Source organism: Musca autumnalis, unplaced genomic scaffold (assembly GCF_047663935.1).
Source record: "Musca autumnalis isolate F117 unplaced genomic scaffold, ASM4766393v1 scaffold_3, whole genome shotgun sequence".
In the NCBI taxonomy this organism is placed as follows: domain Eukaryota; kingdom Metazoa; phylum Arthropoda; class Insecta; order Diptera; family Muscidae; genus Musca; species Musca autumnalis.
This window is the reverse complement of record NW_027411866.1, coordinates 7,528,472-7,550,093: the sequence shown is the minus strand read 5'-3', so window position 1 is coordinate 7,550,093 and position 21,622 is coordinate 7,528,472. Positions and strand designations below refer to the sequence as shown.

At 31.9% G+C, this 21,622-nt stretch overlaps 1 protein-coding gene across 2 annotated transcripts in view; it reads left to right on the top strand.

Moving 5' to 3' along the window:
• Atf3 (Activating transcription factor 3) overlaps positions 1 to 21,622 on the top strand; it is a 118,969-nt gene that overhangs the window by 14,611 nt on the left and 82,736 nt on the right. The window contains exons 1-2 of one of the 2 annotated variants that reach the window (XM_073979452.1): positions 8,098 to 8,171; positions 13,579 to 13,595. The gene's annotated coding sequence lies outside the window, so the exon portion shown is untranslated. Of the gene's footprint in view, positions 1 to 8,097; positions 8,172 to 13,578; positions 13,596 to 21,622 lie in introns of those variants that run through there. The other variant, XM_073979450.1, reaches the window with a different exon arrangement.

Here is a 21,622-nt window from a genome sequence, read left to right as displayed (position 1 = left end):
TTTTTTCTCCCTTTCTTCTGAACACGATGTTTTGGTAAGACGCAAAATGCTCAAAGAATCTTTTTCTATTATTTTAATATAACCTCGAGGTCCCATGGAAAAACTTTTGTTATATAAATTTTTAGATTTGTGGTTAAGATCCCCTTCTACCAGCATGTAAATTTAATGTATTATACTTTTCGTTAATGGAAACAAGACTTTTTTCTTTCAGAAGAAGTGAGTTTATAGCAAATCTCCAAATACACCGTATCATGGAGATTTGCTATATACTCTTTTTTAATATTTCCCAAAATTTATATTATATATTTCGTTAATGGAAACAAGATTTTTTTTCTGCGTATTTATTGTCTGACTTCCTTCTTCCATTTGGCTTTCTTGTCCACAGTTTCATATGACTTTTCATTTCAATTGTATACATTTATTTTCATAATGCTCTTGTATGTATTTTGTTGTGACGGTTTGCTTGTCCATATGTCTGTCTGGCTGTCCAACTTGATTGTTAAATTACCAAAATTTTCGAATTGGAGGCCTTGCGATGCGTCTTGGAAAAATAGAGGTATGTTGAGATTTTGGTAGAAAAGCATCCCTCATAGGCAGATGCATAAACAAAAGAGTACTCCAATAAAGGAATACCTCTTTAATTGTATAATTCTTCCCTTTGCTAATTTAAAGTAAACTTTTAATGTCAAGGTTTGTATAGTTAAAATTCACGAAAATTTTAATATACCTCTCTGTATACTAGATATAAAAATATTATATTGAATCATGTTGATGATTCTTCTCATGTGGGTCTCCAATAATGGGAATTAATTTTCGTCATATCTTAAAGATTACTTTTTCTACAAGTTACGAAAGTATCTAAAAATGTAAATATGCCAAGATTGGACTAATTGAAAGAAAATCTATATTTGATGAATATAAATATATCGTTAATGACAAAGAATGAAGAGTATTTTTCTGATTCATGTAAAAAATACGAATACTATTCTGGATTGGTATTGTCCAGCAGTTTGAACGTCACTTGGGGCATTACTAATTAAAATGCTACTGGTGCTGATATGGTTTTAGCTTTCAAACTGGCAGAAAAGCAATGAGCAAAAAACATCCAACGTATTTTATTACTACAGGCAACATTTTTTTGGGGGGTTCATTCTGTTTTGAGAATGTATGGCAGACAGTAATAAATATTTTGGATTTTTATTTTGTGTTTCGTCGCTTTTTTTATAACACAATGTGTGTTAACATGTCAGCAGAGAAAAACCCAAATTGAGGGGCGACTGACAAGTAAATGATCAGAGAAAATATAATAAAAACCAAAAACAACAACAGAAAATTTGTGTAGGGCAAACAGTCAGGCCTGTAGATCAATCAACAATAAAAACCCATTTTTTATACATATTTCGCTTGTTATTGTTTCAGCTAAGATTATTTATTATTGTATGGCTTTCAGTGCTTAATAAAAATAATAAAATGGCATAACAAGTTTTATAAAAACAAAAATTCTTAACCAAACTCCTGAAAATCACTTTACCAAGTAATTTAACACATTTCGTCTGCTGCTTGGCTTGTCAATCATCATTAAAATGAATTACAAGAAAAATAATAATAACAAGAAGAAAGCATAACACAACCTATTTCGATTGCATTTTTGTCACCCAACTTCCTTTCAACAAAGAAGAACCCCCTTGACACAAAATTGTTAAGGGTTAAAAGTCTCAAAAACTCATTTAAAGTGATTATCTTGGCTGCGTTTCTTTTCGCCTTTTCACTAAAGCAATTTATGTTTGTCAGAGCGAAATAAAAAAGCTACAAAAAATAATAAATAAAATGTCACGTGAAAGAATTCACATTGAAATCATCATTTAACTTCAATCAAGCTCACGTGTTATGCCCTCAGTTTTGTTTTTTGTTCTGTATTTTGGTTTATTAAGCATTTAGCAAATATTTTATTGAATTTATATAAACAATAAAATATGTGAGCACTAAACAAATACGAAATAAAAAAGCAAATAAAAATATACAACATCAACATTAGCAAAATAAATATTAATACTTGAGCAAACTTTAAAAATACTCACTACAACTAACAATATAGCAATTTTAAGAAAAGTCTCAGAGAGGTTTAAGGAATCTCTTTTGCAGCCCCTCAATTGTTGAATTGCGGGAAATAATTCGGAAGAAACTATTGAAATATGTATGTACATGAGGAAGGATTATCCGAGTACCAAATATGCAGTCAAAAAATCTTGTTTCCATTAACGAACATTAAAAATTACGACTTTAATATTATTACTAATTTATGTATGCCGGAGCGTCCTGTATTCGTGAGGAAACTTTTTCGTTTAGTCCATATTTATATTAGGCAATTTTCCTTGCGGCAATTGTCAGTTTGATGGAGAGAGAGTTGAGGCATATGGTAACTCTTTGCCTCTCAACACCCTCTCTCACCTTCAAACTGACAATTGCCGCAAAGAAAATTGGCTAATGTAAATATGGACTTATTTCTAACAAAAAGTTTTATAAGAAAATATTACGAAAAAGCAGCTACATTCCTAGTCAAACTTTACAATCAAATTCATGAAGAAGACCTACTACATATGTATCTTCCCTAGATTCATTACCGCAGTTTCTTAAAAATATCTTACATTATATGCTTTTGAATGTAATGGGAATCTCTCGTAAAAAAACAGTGCCAAATAGAATTCGTTAAGCACAACCTCTCACATTTTTCTTATTTCTATCAAAAATGCTATTGGAATTTACAGTTGAGTTTATCTGCCATCTTCTTAAGAAGAATCTAAATATGGAAAAATATTTTTCTAAATTTAACTTTAAAGGCAAATATATCAAGATTAATATTTTTAATAATTATTTTTTTATTTTGTTTTTAATTCTTATACATTATTAGTATTCAATTGCAATACATTGGAAACACTCTTGCACAAACCAATTTTTTTGTTTACATTTTCAATATATGTATGTTGTTGCTGTATGATCTTGAAATTTTGTGCCAAAGGTGTGACTTAAGTAGCAGCTACTTAAATTTTAAATTAAAATAATAATATTTTGAAGGTTTCTCACCCCAAATAATACTTTAGTATTAAAAACATTCGGTCAAATTTTGACGGAATAAAAATTACTCTAAAAAAGAAATTATGAGAATTCTAACAAATATTCTGTTACGTTATATACACAAACATAAATAACTCACCACATGAGGTGGTGCCAGAGGGTATTTAGTAGAGAGAATATTTATGTTTTTTTTTGTTTTCTAATATAAAATTCAAGGTTAAAGCAGGGGGATTGATATTCAGGCAATACTTAATTTATGTTAAGAACAAATACATATATTATTTAAACACGCATTGTTTTGCCTTAAAGTTTCTTTGGGAACACTTCAAATATTAAATTTTGGCTCTCACAAAAATAAAAAAACGTGCTAAAAATTTCTACATTAAAAAAATATAACAATAAAAATTTTAAAAATTATAGCCAACTCGTCTCGCACAAATTCGAAAAGCCATCAAGTATTCACAAGGGAAGTCGTCAAAAACAGTTTCAAAAAACCAAACCAAAAACCACACCACAAAAGTTCTAAAACTCATTTTGCTGTCTCTTGTGGTAACTAACAACGAAATTGTTAATGAGGGTTTGTTGTTATGTTTTTGGCCAGCTCAACGAACATGAGAAAAACCGAAATAAGAACTGAAACAAAATCATAAAACCAAAACAAGAAGCAGCAACAACAATTAAGCCAGCAAAAAAATACAAAACAAAATTTATGCCAGTCATAAATTTTAGTTCGGGAACTTGAGAAACTTCTCACTAAACCTTAACTAATTTTTCGTAAGTAGTTTTTGGTCAAGGGATAAGCAGGATTTATAATATGGGGGTCACATAAGTTGTACACTATTGGAAATTTATTCAGCCCGATCGTGAATGTAAACTTCCCGTGAGTTTTGTGTCTCTACGGTTGCATTTTAAAAGAGAGAGTGAGGAAACTCGCGTGTAGTTGATATTCATGATCGGGCTGATTGCAATTCTGCGATATAAGGTGGACCACACATGGGGTTTTGAATGAAAAATTATATAAAATATTTTAAATATTCCTTTAATATTATTATATAGAAATAAGGGAAATGCATTATCCTCATGCAAAGTCATCATGAATAATCCGAATGATATTTACGTTATTCAAAAACTTCGTTAATGTAAACAAGATTTTTTAAATGATTGGCACTAATGGACCTTATGTAGAACTTTAATTCTACTTCTGTGAGTTATGGAAAAACTGTAATGGTTGGAAATCTCCCTGTGATAGATGCTGTTTGGATTCTTCACATTAACGAAAATTAAGATTAAGAAAAAAACTATAGTTTTCTTGCGATGTCACCTGACCGATATTCCCTCGGGAATCGTTAGATTGATATTTAAGTTCTTCATCTATTTCGTTAATGGAAACAAGATTTTTGAAGATGAAAATTATAGGCCCTAATAGGTCTGTAGTGGTTTTAAATCTCTGGAACCCTGAGATAAAAGCTGATTAGGTACCCGGAAGTGTAAACCTGTTTACATTTTTCTATTTAAATTATTCAACTTTTTCGTTAATGGAAACAAGACTTTTAATAATCGGACATTATAGGTCGATTTTATAATGCTATTCTTCCGATTTATGAACCTTAATTCACAATTCATAATAAGACACAAAATTAGCGAGTTAATCGTTAATGGAAATAACAGCAAAAACTCCGATTTTGGCCGACATTAGGTTATTCAGTCTCATTTCTAGTTCTATGGGAGTCCCACAATAAATTACGCACCAAACACAAATCTAGTAGATCTTCCTACTCACCCTGCCACAGTTTCGGCAAAGGTGGTAAAGAAAAATGCGACTGTCATTTCAGTCAGTAATTTTTTGTTGGTTATACTTAATCACGTTTCGTCACGGTTGGGAAGAGATGGCATTGTTTGGGTTTAGGGTTTAATATACCACAACAAAGGCGGTATAACATTTTTGTTGTGTTTGAAATGCTATAACAAAAGAAACAAAAAGCCAAAGAATGATATGATGAGTATAACAAAACCAAACAACAATAGAGGAAAAACTCGGCAAAAAACAAGCCCGCAATATATTTTGTTGTGGCACCCACAGCTCTTGGCATACACGATATGGATATGGCGGGATGTAGCAGAAACAGAGAGTGGCAATGTTATATAGGGGGCTTTTCATTTTTATTGTGATTTGAATAATTTATTTACTTTTCCTTTCGTTGATTCACATGTCAAGCAAATGTGTTGTTGAGTGCTTGGTGGCTGCTGGAAAGGGGGCCGGCCAAACCAAACAAACATAATGAATATGAACTTGAATACAGAACTTGTTTTGGGGTTTTCCTTTTTGTTACATATTTACGCATTATCATTTGGCTACAATTTTAGAAAAATTATTATTTTTTGGTTAACCAAACATTCCCACAGTTTCCAAGAAATAATTTTAGAACTGCAAATTAAAAACGTGGTTTCAAAAAAGAGGCGTTTCTCTAAATATGGCTTTTAATTATTTATAATTTCCAAACAGATTAAAATATCTCAAAAACATTAATTTTTATTACCACCAAAAACTAAAAATTACGACGCATTTAAGTCCCTAACCCAAACGCCAGGTAGTAACTTATTAAAATTCGTGTAGTTCCCCCCACCCATACAAAATAAATTGTAATTCCGTTTTTGGTCTCTTTTGAAAATTGCTTAATAATATTACAAGCAATTTCTGTCTTGTAATAACACAAAATGTATGTCTAATGACACGAAGTCTTCGCCCGAAAGGCCTCCAACTTGTAAATAAATACCTTAACGTAGCGAAATAGGGAAGTAGTATTTCCGTTGATTATGTTCGAAACGAAATGCTTAAAAAATTCTAAAATTTTTACAACACCAATGGCCTTACATGATTTGGCTGTTGCTGTTGTTTTGAAGTTCAAAGTTAAGTTCATTAAGCAACTAAGAGCAAAAAACAATAACAAAAGATACCACACAACAAACTATTCGGAAAAGATATATACAGACACCAAAAAACAACGCTGAAAATAATGGCCAAAAACAAATGTGGCAAAGAAACACACCAAAAAGAAGTAAAACAACAAGAAACTCTAACAAAGATCCATTCATTCATTCAGTAATTTTACATGCTTACCTATAAGCAATGAGAATTTAATACTGAAACGGAAATAATTGTTGAAAACAACAAGCTAAACAGTAAACAGAAAAAAAACAAGATAACTTCAGAAGTGGGTAAAGAGCAAAAATGAAAACGAAAGCAGGAAAGGAGCAAAGGAATGTGACTTTTTATGGTTTATAACGAATTTAAGTTCGAGAAACTCGAAGCCCAGCGCAATTATGCGGTTACGAACAAGAAAAAAAGTTTGTACAAGTCTAAAAGAATGCTAGTCTATTCTTCGAGGTTTATAACGGTTTTAAGTCGACTAAATTCAACACAGCTTACCGTTTATTCAAAGAAAGGGGTATTTTAAATACTAGCTTCGAAAATATTATTTTTTTGCTCTTTTTTTATTCAGATCTCTAAGATGTCAGATCTTCAGAATTGTAAGTTATTTTAACGAAATCGTGTTTACATATCTTTATCGTCCGTGTTTGTTGACTATATCTAAAATTAACTTTAAGTGCAAATATATCAAGAAATTTGAAATTTCATCTTCAAATGTAACCAAAATATCGGAGCTTCATTATACTTCCTGATTCATTCCTTTAGCCTACGAACTTTGAAATATTACGATTCTATTTTATTTCTTGATTTTAATTCCACATACTATTACATTTTCACTTCGACGTTTTTTTATTTCGTTCAAACATTTGACAGCCATTAAAGAATTTATTTTAAATCCCCTTATGGGTGGCACGAATATCGCATTGGAAACGCACGAAAAACATGAAAATCGTTTAAATGAATTTCGTTTCTACAACGCTGTTTACAAAATGCAGTTAAAGCGTTTTGTTTTTGCTCAACCTTTTAAAGTGAGAAAAAATGTTTTGTTTTGTAATATTTCTTTCCTTTATTCCAAATAGCCAAAAGATATAACAAAAATATTTCTCACACCTGTGGAATATTGGAAACAAAAACAAAAATCAATGTTAAAATAATTAATCATAGCCATTAGTTGTGAGATGCCAATTGTTTTGTTAGGCCAGCCAACCGGAGAAAAAATACCGCCGGCGTCTATTAACTTAAATAAACAAAACAAATTATTTAAACTAAACATGTTTTACTTAATGGAAAACAAAAAAAAAAACAAATTTTTTCATATACCAAATCGTAGCAGTTTTTGCCAACAATCATTAGCAGTAAATATAACAAACGCTGTTTTCGTCTGGGTTGGGTGTTCCCTCGTAAAGAGAGACCTTAATGTAGATATTTAATGACATGTTTGATAATGCCTGCCGGCGGCAGCTGACCAAGACGCCACCTATTCAACTCAATACACCAGAGTCTGTCAGTCAGTCATCAAAACATTTGGTTTTCCGCAAACACCTCCAGCCACCACACCATGACTCTCAGCTAGCTACCTTGACTCTCAAGCAGCACAACAACCACCCACGCCTTTTTTAGAGCAGCTTAAGGCGAATGTTTGAATTTGAACAAAAGCAATTAATGCTTGCAACACTGTATAGAAAATTATTCATTGAATGGTCACAATTCACGCCATTCTGTGAATGTCTCAGAAGCTAGAGAAAGGGCTTCTCCTCCTTAGCCACTGCAATTTTACAAACCTTTATTCTATAATTGTTTAAAAATTGCTTTTAATAGGCCTTTGTTTATAGCTGAAAAAATCTAACAGCATTGTGGGTAGTGGGGCATAGGGTTTCCATCGCTCAAGTTATTGTTTTTATTTTTTCTAATATATTTTCTAATTGACAGTTGAATGTGAAATTTATTTACTGTTCTAGCTTTTTGTTTTTGTAGAAGATTTGTTTTTAGCTAGCTGCCTTCACAATGTTCGCCTTAGCGTTTTTAGTTTTTGTTGCTTTTGTTATTTCGTTCCCATCCACCAATGCTTTGCCATAGACAAGCGAGAATTGTATTTCAAAAGATTGCTAATTTAGATAACACCGTGACAGAGACATACAGACAGTTGGTCGACTGATCAACCGGCCGGCGGGTGAGAGCTTGGATTCTTTCAAGTGTTGCAAATTAAAATTTATTTTCATTGACTTTTTCGAGTGATTTGTTAAGTCTATGGGGCGCAAAAAGTGATTTTGAAAAAAAAAATCTATAATGCGTAGAAAATTTTGTGCAATGAAAATAAAAAAATGGCTTAGAAGCGGAATTTTAGAACATAAAGTAATAATGGCAGCAATTGCAGGGCGCCTGAAGGAGTTGAATATACCAAAGGACGTTATTGGGGATTGTTGAAGGAAATCATAAATTAAAATTTCCTAAAAGCTATAGCCAAAAGGGACGATTCTCAAACTCAACAAAGCTCAACTCAATTATTCAGTTACCGAACAAGAAAAACATTTCTGCCAATCTATAAGGAACGGTAGGCTTTATAATGGTTTTAAGCCGAGTAAAATCATAAAAGCATCAGTAGGGAGTAACGTGGCTTTTATTAACGCCAGAATAATACTTCTAACTATATGGGAGCTATTTCACCTCCCCGAAATCTCTCGGTAAATCCGAGCCCAATGTGAGATCGTGGTAATGCAACCTTCTAGAAATGGGACAGCTGAATTGTAAACATCACCTTAAAGGAAGGCCAAACTAATCCAAGCATGTCCATGAATGTCCAAAACAAAACGTGGGAAAATACTTGACCTCTAGATCTAACGTGAATGAAGAAAGAGGGAATTTTTAATGCATCTTCTGAGACCTTTCAAAAATTTTTTTTTGCTGAAGTCTCTAAAATAACTATAGCTTTCCAAAATATCAGAACAGTAGATTTTTAAGTTATTCTACGAACCCGTGTTTATATTTTTTTATCGTCTGTGTTTGTTGACTATTTCTAAAATTAACTTTAAATGCAAATATATCAAGGAATTGGAAATTTCATCTTCAACTTTAGTCAAAATATGTCAGAGCTTTATTATTCTTCCTGATTCATTTCTTTTAGCCTACCAAATTTGGAATCATACAATTCTGGGTTATTTAATGATTTTACTTACAGTTACTATTACACTCTCTCACACGTTTTTATATATCTTTCAAACGTTTAACATCCGTTAAAGAATTTATTTTGAATCCCCTTATTAACCACTTTCAACAAATGTTTGCTGATGTCTCTAAAATAACAACGAAATCTTGTTAGTCATATTTTCCTTGCCATAAAGTCTTGAGTACTAAAGTTTGGCCTCAACAATACCTACTGTTATGCTGTTAAAAAATAAAAATTCCATAACCCATATAACCTACATATATCTTGTTTAAGACCCTAGACTCCAATATGGTTGCTTCTAACCCACATATGCTTAAGTATTAAATATAGGCCATGCATTTTAACAAGAAACACCTTATAATGTCAACTGAAGTACGTACTTGATACGGCTGCAAGACAAGCCCTATATCAAGATCTGATAATAAAACAAGCTCTTACCAACAGTTGATTCATAATAAAGAAAAAAGACAAGGCCATATGTTGCAAAATGTTCTCACAACATAGGCCTGATAAGCGAGCCAGAAGAAAGCTCTGAGATAGAACAATAAAACTGCAAAAATGCTGAAAAGCTGATAAGATTATGTTTAACCTATTACAAATACAATGCAATGTGAAAATAAACGTCCATGAATGACTTCCAAGGGGACGGAATGACCAAAATAATATTGGCTCATATAAATTTTCCAAATGTTTAAACTTTGTTTCCAATATGAATGGAAACTTGAATCCCTTGTACAAAAAATCGCAATTCTCCCACCATATAGCTACGACCCTGCTTCAGTCTAATATATTGAATAACTAATGAGCAGCATGAATAACTTCAGTAGAAAACTTGGTTTTTGCAAAGAAAGCAATGCTCCAATTCACACACACAAAACAAAAATTATGCAAACCCACAAATCATGACAATTTGCCAAGTAATGAATGGAAATGGCATTTAGAATGTCTAGCTGCCAAAGCCAAAAAAAGCTAAGGTACAAACTCTCAAGCTTAATTAAATATAAATTTACTAGAAAACACATGCTGCAGTTCTGCTTCAAATCTAAAGAAAAATTTGCTTTTATTTATTTTTGCCTGAGTAATGTACACTTCTCGAGCTTAGTCGAGGGGGTAAGTGCTGGAAGAATGTCAAAAAATAGCCATAAATTATAACAAGTGACAGAATAAAAAATAAATATGACTACAGAGAATGACACACATTTTTTCGAGGTCGGGAATGTAAGACAGTGGCGGCGAAACTAAGATCTGGGAGTAAATAAAAAGAATTTTAATTGAATAGATAGATTCTTTTGGTAACTAAATATAAGAAAATACTAAAATAAAAATGAGTTACCAGATTTGAACTAAACGGACCAAAGCAAGTTAAATGAAACACTGTAAAAAAAGAAATTTTGTGGAATCATTGAAAAAACTACAAATTTTGGATTCCAAAAACTAGTTCTTATTCTTTTTATTTGCCACTTTATTTTCCCTTTTGAATTAACATAATTTATCCCTTGCATTTCTATGAGTAAAAACCAATAATTTCATTAAGCCATCCACATTTCTGCAGCCTACAATACAACTGTCCATTTGTCTTTCTTGTCCTCTTCTTATTTATTTTAGAGTCAGCTATCAAGTTATCAGTCTGACAACGAAGGTCATCATTAGCATTTGAATAACAACAACAGCAACAACAACAAAACCCATAAAAACAATAAACATTTTTTTCTACAACGACAACAAAATAGAACAGAAAAAATAAAAGAAATTGAAATAAATTGTAATTAAATGAATACAAAAACAACAACTTCAACCAACTAGAAGAGGATGAGCAGACATAGAAAACAATAAAAAAGTAATACATAATTAAATATGTAGCGAAAAAAAATACAACAACACAAAAAAACACAATGGTCTACCATCCAACTCAATTAATTAGAAACGCCTGCTAATGATAGTACGTGGGTGGTTGAGACAGTTTTGGGTATGTGATAATAGTTATGGCAAGGGGTTGGCGGCTGCTTCGAAAACGAAGTGTGGAGGTTTAGTGGCAGTAAAGGAAGACACAGTTGGCAGCTCTTATACATATTAAAAAAGAAATTAGCACATTAATTTGACATACATATTTATGTATGTACACCAAGGAGTTATGAGATAGGAAAAGATTTTGCGTTCCAAATAGTTATTTTGTAATTTAATTCCTATACTTCCACAATAGTGAAATGTTCTCTGTGTTGCCTAGAAAAAAATTTTTCCTTTCCATTCCTATTCATTTATCTCTTCATTCAAAGCCCTTACAAATGAATTCTCCTTCCTAATAGTTCAATATTTTTAATTTATTCTACTGTTCTTATTCAAATCACCTACACTGTAAGTCACAGTAATTTTATAGTCCACCAACACATTAGGTACACAATGCTAAACAGCAATAGCTAGACCTGAAAGTTTGTTGTAACAAAAACCCACCGGATTTCCGTAAAAAAAACTAACAACTGTTAGCGGCTGGCTGGTTGGCTTGCTAAGTTGTTTTAGTTGTTTTGCTGCTTCGATTTCTTCATCACACTAAAAGTTTCATTTCTTTGCGACATGCAAGTAACGCTTCTGGGCTTCTCCCAACACATGTGTTCGTTCTTTAAAACAAAAAGCGTCTCCCAACTAAATAATAGCCCACTTTGGCTAAATGGCTGAGGGAAGGGTATTACAAGCCTTGTGCATTAGTTCCACAATAAAGCACACACACAAAGCAGCAAGGGAGCGGCGTTATATATTTTTTCTTACTTTAGGTTTTATTGTTTTCTTCTTTGCTACATATTTTTTTCGCTGTGCCTTTTTTATGTTTCTGAGTTTAGCAAAGCTTCTTCTGTTTCTTTAATTTCATTTGTTTGGTTTTTACGACCTATCAAGTTTAAGCTTAATATGGAGTTGTTGTAGAAGAAGAACTGTCAGAATTGTTTGGTAACTGGAAATGACCCATAAAAAAGTTAATGCAAAGAAAATTAAACGGACACCCACCAAACCACACAACTGTCAGTTAGAATTGTTAAGAAAAAAACTAAACGAAGAAGGGTAGGGTCACTACTTGGCTGTGTTCTATTACTTCCATAAATAAGTGACCTATTTACCGTTGTAATCTTGGGGGAATAGAAAATTGTGTAATTTCTTTAAAATTTATTAAAGCAATTTAGTTTTCCGCAAGAAATGTAACAAAGCCCAAGGCAATTAATTAGATACCGAATGAGAATGCTTAGCGGCGACAATGCTAAGTGAGGATTATTGAATAAAATAGTGAAGAAGACTTAAAGTCATATCCTACTATCAGTAAGGAAAAGAGGTCTATCACCTTTCCTAGTTCTGTCATAATTTGCCAATTATTTTAAGATGACAGTATTTAACAAAGCTAATTGCAGTTATTCGGTTACCGAACAAGACCTCTATGTAATTATAGCTTTACAAATATTTTAACCAATGTCAGAAGATAAAAGTTGACAATTGAAGAGGGTCACACCGGCATTTATGTCGAAGAAACTCAATCAAGCCCAGCGCAATTATTTACTTACCGAACAAGAATGTTAAGTATCAATAATACGGAGTTCAATACTACACGATCCTAGAAAAAATTAGACCAAACCATGCTGCTTTCATGGCGAAGAAACTCAGTCAAGCCCGACACATTTATTCAGTTACCGAACCAGTATTTGTAGCAGGAATTTATACATAATAATAATTGTCCCACAAACATCCCATACGACATACGATTCATATTAGCTCAATGATATGGGACCTACTGTTTATTGCCGAGTCCGAACAACGTGTTTTAAGACACTACTTACAGAGATGTTTTAAATGGCTGAAATACTCAGGAAATGTCGCCAACATTACCGCTGAAATTATTGATGTTGCCTGGTCTAGGAATCAAACCCAAGACCTTCAGCGTGCAAGGCGGGTGTGAATACCATTGCACCACGGTGGCACCCCAAGAATTAGATGTGGGAAACTTTTAGACCCAATGACCAAGGGCAGGAATAATCGGTCGGAAATTCAAATTGCATTTTAAAATTGGAATTGAATAGCTAACAAAATCTGCTAAATCCCAAAAATAGGCGAAAAAGGGGACGTCTTATCGAAGTCGTGAGTTCATAGGTCTACAATTCATTGGTTTGTTGGTTCAACAAATTAATGCATTACTCTCTCATCACTTTTATGCCGGAGAAACGCACAAAACAAGAAAGTTTAGCTTAAGAGAAATATCAGAAAATAGACGTGTGAAATATTTAGACCGTATAACCAAGAGCATAACCTATAAAAATTGGCAATAAAATCGATAATATAGCTTTTACTATAAGAATAGTTTATTTTTCATAACTTTAAATGCAAATATGTCAAGTTGTAAAATAACTTACTAAATATTTTGTTTTCTCTTCTCTGTTTACAGAATTTCCAAATATTCGGGTAAGCATCATTTTTTGTTTATAAAATATGCTAATGTCGCTGTTTCTTCCTTTCATGAAGTCATTGGTCTATGACTTCCGAGGCATATTGGGATATTTAAGCATGATTTTGTAAAACAGTATCACTTTATGTTTAATTTATAGAACATACATTAGGGCTCCATGGCATATCGAGACATTCATTCATAATTTTTAGTAAAGGAAAAATAGCATTTTTAACCACATTTTTTTCTGTCATGTCCGCTGTGTGGCCAATTTTATGATATTTCCATTAAGCAAACAAACAAAAAATGTTAATGAAAAAATTTTATTTTTACTACGCCAACATGTAAAACGTATTAAGAAAACGATTATACCAACAATAAACACATGAGACAACCCACATGGTCATATGGTTAGTTCGTTCGGTTTGGTTGGTTCAAGACCTTATGGCACTGAAAATAAAAACGTGGTAATGTTTAGTATTTGTGTGTTGCCGATGCAGACATGTTGTGGTGGATGCATCATTTTGCTGGCTGGTTTTATGAATGAATGTCATGTAACAACGTTTTTTTTTTTCGTTTTCAATGAATGACGAATCTAGATATGCTAAGTAGTAAGTGTAGTAAAATATGAAAATTTATACACCTCCAAACATTATTTACAATGTGTAAAAACGCCTAAGTTAAAACAAAACCTGGTTACCTCGCTTAAATAGACGCCTTCAGAACTGAACTGTCAAAAAACTATTGGTAATGCAGAAAAAAAATCGAACTGCATGCAGTTTATCTATGAAATGTCAACAACTTAATAAGACAGCAAAGAGAACACAAACAACACCACCGCCGCCGCCACCACACCAAATCTAACCAACCAAGCCAACTAACAGGTTGGTCGCCCGCCGTCGCTTAAAACCCAAAGTTATAGCAGCCCACATAAAACCATGTTTGGTGCATGATAACAAAATTGCTGTATTATTGGTGTTTCTTGTTGTTTTGTGTTTCCTGGCTTGCGTTTTTTCTATTATTAATAATTATTTATTTAAAAATAATAATTACCCACTGATTTTTCTTCTTTTGTGTTGTTGTTGTTTTTGTTCAAACTGTCATGTAGTTCAAAGACCTTTAAAAGACGAACAATACGGAAACTTAGAATTGAAAAATATAGTTGTATAATTCGTAATCGTTTTTTGAAGTATTGTTTTGTGTTTTTGTTTTATTAGCAAACAAACCATAGACAAACACTTTAGAGATGGAGCATTAGAGTTTTTTTTTGTTATTTGTGCATAACTAATTAAGCATTAAAATGCACTAAACCAGGAGATATGTATTTAAGTGGTAAATTAGTTGGCTGGTTGGTTAGTTGGTTATAATAAAAGGTGTGCATGCTAAAACATAATTAACTATTATGTGGTTAAGATCATTTGTCATATATCTTTAGACAATTGACCTTCTAAATAATTAGAAAAAAAAAAAACAACAAAGACATTGATGTCAGTGAACTTTTAAAGACATTCTTTACTTAATTTCAATCTATTACGAACATAGTTTTCAATTGCATTACAATGGTAATCAATAAAATCTTAATATTGAAAGGACCCCAAGTTGAAGCTTAAGCAGGCTTTCATTTCTTAGAAAAATCAATAGTGAAACGCATGAATTATATACATTAAATATTAAGATCCTACGACCAAGGACATGAGTTCACTATAACCTATCGAAAAACCAATAGGCATTCTAAAAATTAGACCATTGAATAGCTAGCATTACCTCTTTGCCTAACAAACCCAATCAAGCCCAGTGCAATTAATCAGTAATCGAGCATGAACACTTATCCTTAATAATATGTTAAAAAAGGAAATCGCATATCAAAGTCGTGAGCTTAAGCTCCGAAATAGATAGTTTATTTGATAATAATACCATCTAAAATACGCCCCATAAAGATGTAATATCGGCTTTATGCCGAGGAAACTCAATCAAGCCCAACGCAATTATTCAGTTACCGAACAAGAAAGTCTAGCTTAGAGGAAGTAAATTAGTGATTTTTGTTCACTTTTATTCTTCATGAAAAGTTTTAATTATGATAAATAAATACATTACCTGGTTCAAACGCAACCTTAGAAGTCTAGAGTTCCTATAATAACTAATGGGCCATTTCTGTAAATAGTCTTTCTCTTTGTCGTATGACTTTTGATATAGTAAGAAGTTTTTAAAACTTAACATTTACTTATGATCTTAAACAATTTTCTCTAAGACGCCATTACCTCCTTATAAGCATAACAATTATCTAATTTTAACAAAAGACGCCCACTTGTAATTACCTTACCACTCAGAAAACCCTCAACAACTTTTACAAGTCCACATTTGGTAATAAAAGATTTTACTTTATAGATCACCGCTGTTGCTATTATCTTCAGCAAGGCCTTAAGCAATCTTCCTTCATTTACAAGTTTTGTTAAAATTCAATCAACAATTTGTTTAACATTAAATCTACATTTTTTTATTTGTATTATTGTTCACAAGCTCTGTGTACCAATAAATTGTCTTAAATAACGACTATTAATTGAACAATTTAGATTGAAAAGATTTGCCAATGTTGCAGTTTATTTTATGGTTAATTTAATTACGTGCAACAGCAAATTTAAAACAAAAAACGCAATTCTAAAGAATTAGTTTATATTTTGTCCTTGTTTGCAAAGCTACAATATGGCTAAGCAGATAAAAAACACTACACTTGCACGTAACATTTTGCTACGTGTTTATAATAATTATAATGCAAATGTTTAATAATAAGATTTATTAAGTGGTGATAAATTTATTATACATTACTAACAAGTTCAAATTGGCAATAATTGGGAGTAAAAATATTGCCAATCAGATTTGTTTCCTCAGGAGATATTTATTTCAAGGCTAGGAATTTATTGAAAGTGGAAGAGGTTTTCTATTTAGTAAAGCTTAATGCTTATATATTATTTTAAGACCCATTTCTGCCCTTTGTTTCCTCCCAAAAGTTATTCGTACAATGTACATATGTGTACGCCTAATGGGACATAAAACAGCTAATACGATATTTATGTCAAAGAAATTTAATCAAGCCGGACAGGATCATTCGGTTATCGAACAAGAATTTTTAGATAAGATGCGTGAAATATTTAGAACCTATGACCAAGGGAATGAGTTCACTATAACCGTTCGAAATATCCTGATATCATCCAAAACTGAGACCATAATCTTTATGTCGAACAAACTTAATCAAGCCCAGTGCAATTTTCAATAAAATATGAAAAAAGTAGAGAAACCCAATGCAATTATTCAGTTACCGAACAAGAAATCTTAGCATAGGAAAAAAGTCGAGTTCATGGAGCACTATACATAGCTTCGTTCAGATAGGTTACTGAAGAGATCGTGTAAACTTGAAAGGTATTTTAAAAAGTTTGTCCCTTTTTTGATTCTTTGCCTCATTTTTACTCTATTTTCAGTTCCTCTGTTCACGTTTGATCTCACTTAATGTAAAGTAATCTTGCTAATGCTGCAATGATCATGAGTTAAATTAGGGACGTCCTTTTTTCAAGAAAGCCTATGGCTAATGCGAGAAAAACAAACGCAATATCTGTCAAATCAGCTATTGACGCCTAGCTTTATGCTGCAACGTCAGTTGAAGACTCATTTGCTAAGTACCGCCAGAAGCTTCTGTGAAACAAGACATTTTCAACAATTTTTCTAGAACTCTACACCGGTTTAACCCCCAATTTCCGTTGCCTATTAAAATTTAAATAGAATATATACTGACTAACAAATTTGACTGTGCAGATTACATTTTTTGTTAATCTCCCATTGTTGTTCTGACCAAATAAAGCTTATGGCCATATCAAATTTCCTTTCATAAAAAATAATCATTAGATTTTTTTATTGATGCTTCGATAACCCACTTCTAAAGCAGATATAACTACATAAGTGGGTGTAAATCTTTTTCATTGTAATGATTAGTAAATCTATCAAGTTTTTTTAAAGCTATTAAATCAAAGATTAGTGTAAAAACAGCAACAAAATGTGATGAATTTGTATTTGATGGTTTAATAATTGTTGGCAATAACAAAAAATAACAATAATAATAATAACTTGATTAAATGTTGGATGAATTAAATACCGCTTATTTTGTAATTGTAATTACAGTTGGGTCTATACCAATGAAACTTGGTTTAGGGAGAAACGTTTTGGAATTTATTGAAGCAAAGATTTAATGATCTAAACGATCGTAATCCTTCTTTAGTTCCTGCTGGTCAAACTAGCTTAAAATGTTTTAATTGCGTTAAACAAAACTTCTTAACATCTTCGCCTTGTAAATTATTTTCAAAATTAACTTTAAATGCAAATACATCAAGCAAATTTGTATGTTTCAATTCGGTTACATTTATCGCCAGTCGACTGTAAGGCCTACAATGGTGTTGAATTGAAATGTTTATACTTGGAATGGTTCAATGAATGAATGACTGCAAACTAAGTGTAATAATACAAAATTACATAGATATTTGTTAGAATAATTGTTAACAGCTTTTAAAATGAATTGAAAAAAAAAAACAATTTATACAAGCCATCATTTTGATATTTGATATGATTACTATTATTTTTGCGCTGTGTTTTACACTTTGTAAAGCAGAAAATATAAAATAAATGCTGTCTGTAATGATCAACAACAATAGAAAATTGCTAATGGCATTTGAACGACAAGTCAAAATTGAAAACACTGACAGCTGTCACCACAACTCTACGGTGCTGTGCTGCTGTAACATGTTATGGGAAGACACTTGTCGCTAGACACCCGACATTTGTGGGCAATTGTAACTTGACGAAGAGGGCAAGTAGAAAGCAAACTTTCCTCAATCTCACTAAACATTTAGAAAACCACATGAGCCAAACCTAAAACAATAACAACAACCCAAAGCCATGTGAGAAATGTTACAATGATTTACATGGGAACTAAATGCTGTTGTTTTAAACATATGAAATGACCTAAATATGTATGTAGAAAGGAAGGAACTAGGGAGCTTTAAAATTATTGTTAAATGTTTACCAGCTGTTTTTCACTTTGTTTGAAGAAGAATATACATATTGCATTGAAATATCCATTTGAAAATTTGTTTATATTAGTTGTATGAATGTACATAAAGACTGGCTAGCTAGCTTGCTGACAGACTGTCAGTGTGCCACACATTCCAGTTTTCAGAAAAAATTATATATTTACATTTCAATATGCATAATGTATGTGTATTTTGAAACAATCATAAAATCGTTCAGCGCAGCACAGAAAACATTGTAAGGCTTTTTAAATTTTCAACACGAATTTCAATTTAAAAATGCAATTTCTGTTAAGAATTTCATGGTGGTAATTTGCATGCCAAATAATAAAAAAATAACGAAACGCCGAAACAAGAAACTTTAGAGCAATTTGAGTAATCTCAAGCATGCAAACAGTAAGTGGAAAAAGTAGGCATGCTTATTTTTTACAAATACTGCAGAGAGGAGATTTGTAGCTAAATCGTAGAGAATTTGTCTTTCTTAAAGGGAAGTCTAAAGGGTGTGGTAGACATAAATCGACAGGAACTATACCAAGTCGAAATGATCTCTTAAATGTTTTAATTATGATAATAATTTAATTATGCTAAAGCTGGATTTGTATGTGTAAACAACGTACACAAGCATGGTAGAACAAGAAAAGGTAGCAGCAATACCCAGCTGACTGAACTGGGTTGTAGTGTTAGTGTCAAATTCCATTCGACATTTTATGTATTTATTTCTATGTTCGATGTATATTAGGGATATATATTTTTGAAGAACAAATTTATTCATCAGAAAAAAAAACTATAGACGGCTTCATATCATTGACATGTAACCTCCTCCAGGTCCGAACGACATGCCGCACACTAAAACACCGCTTATAGAAGCGGTACAATATTTGTTAATATGTGTGGTATTTTCTTAAACTTGAAAAGAATAAAGCCCTAATAAACATGTGCTTTTTTGTTTTCAAAAGCAAATGATTGAAACATCTTCTCTTTTTTCAATGAATTACCAGCGACCCGAAACATTTTTGCAAGTATTCTACTTTCTGCGAGAAATTATGCATTTAGTGGAATGATATGGAAACATTCAAATTGAAAATCTAACGAGTTTTCATTCATGTTTTCCAAAATATTCAATCAAATGTGAAAAATTATTAGTTTTTTAAATTCCAATAATTTATAGACATTTCCTTGTTTTGTTTACATTTACGTTGACACTAAGGTTTACAAACAAAAACAAATTCCTTTGTGGTTGTTGTTCGAGTTGTATTTGTTGTAGTATTTACTTTACCTTGTATTTGTTCTACCATGGTACACAAGGGATTTCTGTAAGGAGAGTTTCTAAAACTCAATCAAGCCTAATGCAATTATATATGAAAAAAAGAGGGAGCCAACGCAATTATTCGGTTACCGAACAAGAAACCTTAACTTAAGAAACAGTATACAAGGGATTTCTATAAGGAGACTTTCTAAAACCCAACCAAGCCTAATGCAATTTTCAATTATATATGAAAAAAGAAGAGGGACCCAAATTTTTCATTTACCGAACAAGAAACCTTAAATTAGGATAAATAGTTTTCATGGACCATTGCTTCGTTTAGATATGTAACTGAGCTGATCGTGTAAAATTTAAAATTTTTTTAAGAAGTTTCTCCCTTTTTTGATTCTGCGCCTCCATTCATTCTATTTTTAATTGCTTTATTCACGCTCGAAATCAATTACTGTTTTTTTTAACCAAGCCTATGACTTATGCGGGAAAAACCATTGTATACTTTGTTTGACGCGAAAGGCCGCTTCTAAGCTCCAAAAATGTTTTACACACCTAAGAAAACTTCAATTTGGGCCTTAGGAAGACTTCTAAAGCCGTTTTTGAAGGAGACTCATAGCGCGCTAGACCAGCAAAAGCACTTCCAGGACAGAATAAGGGTGTAATGGCCTCATCTTTCATCTTAGGTACCTACTGAACCCATCATTATTTCTGAGCTTCATTTTCATATATTATTTTGAAATATTTTTATTTCTTCCGCGTCAAACTTCTCCCGCAAAATACAACATTCCTATAAAGACTGACATGTGTCAAATAACTTTAAATGCGAATATGTCCAAGGGTGTCTCAGAATCCGTATTAAATATCTAGAAAGGAAAAAATATGATTACATTTTTTAATTATTTCTTTTTTCTTTCCACTACCTTTTGAAGGATACTCATAGCGGTCTAGGCCAGCAAGAGGGTTTTATGGCCTCAGTCGTCTTTATATTTCAGAGCTTAATTTTGAAATATTTTTTTTTTCCGCGTCAAAACTTCTTCCGCAAAAAACGTTACCATAAAAACTGGCATGTGAAGGCCATTTAGAATTTTTAGTAACGCCTTTCAAATAACTTTAAATGCAAATATATCAAGAAAAAGAAAAATATTATTACATTAGAACATTCTTTTTTCTACTAGTATTTTACTTCTTCACACTACGGTAACCCCAGACAAAGCACAAACGTTTAAAAACAATTTTCTAAAGACAATTTTTTTTGAAGGAGACTCATAGCGCGCTAGACCAGCAAGAGCACTCCTAGTACCGAATAAGGTTGTAATGGCCTCAGTCGTCTTTGATCTTAGCTACCTACTGAAGCCATCAATATTTCTGAGCTCAATTTTGAAATATTTTTATTTTTGCTCGTCAAAACTTCTTGCACTAAAAACAACTTATTATAAAAACTGACATATTTTTAATAACGCCTTTCAAATAACTTTAAATGCAAATATGTCAAGAAAAATCCAAGGGCACCTCACAATCCATCTTAAATATCTAGAAAAGAACAAGGTATTATTACATTAGAACATTATTTTTTCTAATATTATTTTACTTCTTCTCACTACTTCTCTCAATTTTGAAATATTTTTATTTTTGCTCGTCAAAACTTCTTCCACTAAAAAAAAACTTATTATAAAAACTGACATATTTTTAATAACGCCTTTCAAATAACTTTAAATGCAAA